The sequence below is a fragment of the Saccopteryx bilineata genome, chromosome 5, assembly GCF_036850765.1.
Source record: "Saccopteryx bilineata isolate mSacBil1 chromosome 5, mSacBil1_pri_phased_curated, whole genome shotgun sequence".
Classification (NCBI taxonomy): Eukaryota; Metazoa; Chordata; class Mammalia; order Chiroptera; family Emballonuridae; genus Saccopteryx; species Saccopteryx bilineata.
In genome coordinates, this window is record NC_089494.1 from 206,505,557 (window position 1) to 206,509,437 (window position 3,881).

Sequence of the window (3,881 nt, forward strand, 5' to 3'; positions counted from 1 at the left end):
ACTTCCTCTGAGGAACCCTCAAGTAGCTTCATTTGTTTATTTGTACATTAAACCTTTATTTATTGGGCAGCCACTATGTGACAGGACTCTAGGAGACATTGGACCTGCAGCAATAAAGAACACACAGGCACTCTCCCAAGAAGCTCATGGCAGCTGGTTTCAAATGAAACAAAGCTGGAGGTGGGGAGGAGTCAGAAGAGGTGAGATGTAAACCAGAAGAATGAACCACTCATCAGAGCTTTTTTTACAACCCAAATATTTTAAGCTTTCTATCCATCATGAGCTACAACTTCACAGTTTTTTCAGACCAGCATAGCCTGTCTGTATGCATTGGATATTAAATATACATGTGGTTTATTTTCTGCTAATCTATGCTGCTTGGCACTGTCTGATGCCACCCTCAGATCCTGTCTGCTGATAGAACTGCCTTCCTGCGATGGCTTCTCTCTCTCCAGGGCTTGAACAATAATGGACTTGCCCAAATGGTGACTCTTTCTGCACCAAGCACACTTGCAGCACGTTCCCAATGTGTCTGTATCAAGGTCAGCATCATTCCTGTCTTGGTTTCTGATTCTATGTGTGCTGAATGGATTCATTCCTACACATTAATGCTTATTATTCTACTTTCCCATCATAATTCTTTGTACAATCGTTTATCAGTTCTATCCTTTTCAAAAAAAAATTAACAAAACTCAGGGTAGACTTGACTGCATGTAATCTAAAGTTTAAGACAGACTTGATTGGATCATGGGCTGGATGTAATCTTAAAAATAGATTACAACTAAAATAATGACAGTCTTCTAGTCTGGGATTTAAGAAACATTTTCCCAGAAGACATGAGTCTTGTGTTGCTTTAGCATTTTCTTCTATGTTTTGGAATGAGAATGGAAATGCTGCAATGGACCTCAGAAAGTCACCTAGTTCAACCTCCTAATTTATAAAGAGGAAAGCTAGCTCCAGGGGAGTAGGGTAACTTGCTCAAGCTGGACAGCTTTGACAGATACAGGACTAAAACCCAAAGCCCTTGTCCCTGTCCAAGCTTTACCGACAGCTGTCCCGCTCTGACTTTGCCTGCTCTCACTGGCGTCCATAGCTAATGCTTCTCGCTTCCACATCTGAATCCCCACCGCACGCCCTTTTATCATCTCTTGTCATCTGTAGCTCCCTTTCTTCCCTCTTGCTTCTTCTTCCACAGGATTTTTTACATTCCCATCAGTGTTGTGTGTTCCCTCTTCCTGGTGTATATGAAAATTCTGAACTATCTTTAAAATTATAATTCTATAAATATACTAAAAAGGTCTACTGAAAAAATAATACCAAATTCCCAAGACTTACTACAAAAGCACTTCTGGAATGTGGAATGTCAGAGTTGGTTTTGAAATGATTGCTTAGGGACCCTCAGGACTTCAAGAGAAGATAAAAAGTTCCCATAAGGGAATTATAGTCTTCTGTAATATAATCAGATCAAAATGTAATGGATGGTATTAACTCTGTAGTAGCAATGGGAATGAATGACTAAGGAGAGTAAAAAATAAAACACACGAAGTCCCATCATAGTCACTGGAGAAAGCTGCCTGGAGGCGAGTTGATGCACTATCTTCTGTTGGGCCTGGATGGAACCACATACAGAACCAAACCCACTCTTTGTTCTCCCATCTGTTCTGCTAATAAGAAGGGCACGGCATTCTCATTTTTGATGGTAGACGTTAACATTTTAGTTCCAAGGCAGGAAAATCCTCTCATACAAATTAATTAATTGGTACCCCCACTTCCTTGCACTAAAAGACTGTTCTATTCCATGTGTTAGACTCTAGCTCTGGGGCTGGAGAGCTCAGGTTCTGACCTTAAATGCTGGTGACCTCATGAAAGTGTTGGCACCATGAGGTCTGTCCTAATGTCCATCCAGCTTCCCTCTTTAGCATTTCAGGGCCCTCTATAGTTTCTTCAAGTTAATAAAATAACAAAGATCAATTGAGCATACTTGCATGGATTTGACTATAGTAGATTATTTGCCCTTCAAGAGTAGACATTCTTGAATGGGGGGGAGTAGAAGAGTTGTAAAGGGGGATAAATGGTGATGGAAGAAGACTCAGCTTGGGGTGGCGAACGCACAGTGCAATGTACAAATGATGTGTTATAGAATTGTACACCTGAAACCTATAGAAATTTATCAACCAATGTCACCCCAATAAATTCAATTTAAAAAAAAAAAGAGCAGGCCCTGGCCAGTTGGCTCAGCAGTAGAGCGTCAGCCTGGCATGCAGAAGTCCTGGGTTCAATTCCTGGCCAGGGCACACAGGAGAAGCGCCCATCTGCTTCTCCACCCCTCCCCCTCTCCTTCCTCTCTGTCTCTCTCTTCCCCTCCCGCAGCCCAGGCTCCATTGGAGCAAAGTTGGCCCGGATGCTAAGGATGGCTCCGTGGCCTCTTCCTCAGGTGCTAGAGTGGCTCTGGTCACAGCAGAGTAACACACCCCCCCCCCCCGGATGGGCAGAGCATCACCCCCTGGTGGGCAGAGCATCACCCCCCTGGTGGGCGTGCTGGGTGGATCCCGGTCGGGCACATGCGGGAGTCTGTCTGACTGCCTCCCCGTTTCTGGCTTTGGAAAAATACAAAAAAAGAAAAAGAAAAAGAAAAAAAAAGAGCAGACATTCTCATTGATTTAAACAAAGCTGGAGTAGTAGGTACTAATGATTGAGGAAATGTGTAGCTAGGTCTGCTTCTTTCTGTGCCATCAAGAGAGGCATCAAGACAGACAGGGAAAGCAGCCCTGAAGAGCTGCTGGAGTTGGCCCCGGGAATGCAAACGCACAGTCTCCCCACTCCCCAGTCACAGGAGGAGTGCCTCTTGTAAGACTTTTTCACTTCTTGCTTGAGCAGCCCTGTCTATTCAGAATGCAGAGTCGGAAACTACATAAAGGAGCTCTATCACTGAACCTCAGATATGGCTCCTGCCCTAAGTCCAGGCAACAGCTGTTCAGCAGCTGCACTATTGTGTGTTTAAGCTGCTTAGTGTAAGATGCAAAGGAAAAAGAGACAAGCTCGCTGAAGCCATGTGAAAAATAGAAACCCTTGTGACAACAGCTGGTAAGTAATGTATATCTTGAAGACATTTGTGGCATTAGAATGAATACATAATGGACGAGCTTTCAATTAGGATTTTAAGTTTAGGATAAAAGTTATAGACTCAAATCTTTTCAATTTAAGAAAAATTAATAAGGATCCTATGGTGGCGCAGTGGATGGAGCATCAACCTGGAGCACTGAGGTCACTGGTTCGAAACCCAGGGCTTGCCCAGTCAAGGCATATACAACAAGCAACCAATGAACAACTAAAGTGAAGCAACTTCTTGCCACCCCTCCCTCCTGTTGTCTCTGGAATTAATAAATAAAATCTTTTTTTAAAAAAGAAAAATTAATAAGGACAAAAGCCCTGGCTAGGTAGCTCAGTTGATTAGAGCATTGTCTCCATGTGCCAAAGTTGCAGGTTTGATCCCCAGTCAAGAAACAAACAAGAATCAACCAATGAATGCATAGATAAGTGGTTTTCTCAATATATTAAATAAATAAAAATTAAATAAAAAACATTAATAAGGAAGGAAAAACAAGAGAAAAGAAAGAGCCCTGGAAGCTGGCACATCACAGGAACAGGGCAGGTGCAATGTGTCATCCTCACCTTCTCCCTGTTGATACCCCACCCAAAAATAGCATGGAAGGCTTCCCTGGAGCAACCAAGATACATGTCCCAAGTTCAGGCAGAGCACTACTTCTGAAAGTTGGCAGCTTGACTAGCCTTTGAACGCCTTTCCTATATGGGACATGCCAACATTGCTCCTCTTTAATGTGCAAGATGGGACAAGAACTTGGGCCAGGCAGGTATAGCTG